Source organism: Schistocerca piceifrons, chromosome 7, assembly GCF_021461385.2.
Source record: "Schistocerca piceifrons isolate TAMUIC-IGC-003096 chromosome 7, iqSchPice1.1, whole genome shotgun sequence".
In the NCBI taxonomy this organism is placed as follows: domain Eukaryota; kingdom Metazoa; phylum Arthropoda; class Insecta; order Orthoptera; family Acrididae; genus Schistocerca; species Schistocerca piceifrons.
In genome coordinates, this window is record NC_060144.1 from 575,161,080 (window position 1) to 575,162,011 (window position 932).

Sequence of the window (932 nt, forward strand, 5' to 3'; positions counted from 1 at the left end):
ATCTCCTGAATGGAATGAACAGTCTGAGGAGTACAGAATATGGATTGAGAGTAAATCGAACAAAAACGAAAGTAATAAGAAGTAGCAGATACGAGAACAGTGAGAAACTTAACATCAAGATTAATGGTCATGAAGCAGATGAAGTTAAGGAATTCTACGATGTAAGTAGCAAAAGAACCAATGACGGACAGAATAAGGGGGACATCAAGAGCAGACTAGCACTGGCAAAAAGGACAATTCCTGGCTAGGAAAGTCTATTGGTATGAAACATAGGCCTTAATTTGAGGAAGATATTTCTGAGAACGTACGTTTGGAGCACAGCATTGGATTTTAGTGAATCGTCGACTGTAACAAAAGAGAAGAAAATCGAAGTATTTGAGATATGATGCTACAGACTAATGTCGAAAATTAAGTGGGCTCATAAGGTGAGGAATGGGGAGGTTCTGTGCAGAATCGGAGAGGAAAGGAATATGTGGAAGACACTGATAAGGAGGACAGGATGATGGACATCTGTTAAGATTGCAATGAAATGAACACCCTTAGTTGCTTACAGGCGTTGACATACGTCAACGGGGACAGATGAAAATGTGTTCCCCGACCGGGATTCGAACTCGGGATCTCCTGCTTACATGGCAGACGCTCTATCCATCTGAGCCACCGAGGACACAGAGGATAGCACGACATCAGGGATTTATCTCTGGCACGCCTCCCACGAAGCTCACATTCTTAACGTATTGTCCCGCACTACATTCGTAGTGCCCCCGTCCATTATACTCATTACTCGCGGCGCGTTGCCGATTCCCGTAAGAGATCGGGCACTGTTTGTGCATTCACATAGAAGAAGAAGATGGTCAAGTGGCCGGTGAGCCTTAACTATATATATATACTAAGATGGTATCTGTTCTTTCGGACATCCCGGGTTCGAATCCCGA

The 932-nt window shown here is 44.0% G+C and overlaps 1 non-coding gene across 1 annotated transcript; it reads right to left on the reverse strand.

Annotated features, from left to right (window-relative positions):
* Positions 1-590: 590 nt before the first annotated feature.
* On the reverse strand, positions 591-664 carry Trnat-ugu. Its single transcript has one exon. It is a non-coding gene; the product is annotated as a tRNA-Thr (tRNA).
* Positions 665-932: the final 268 nt, after the last annotated feature.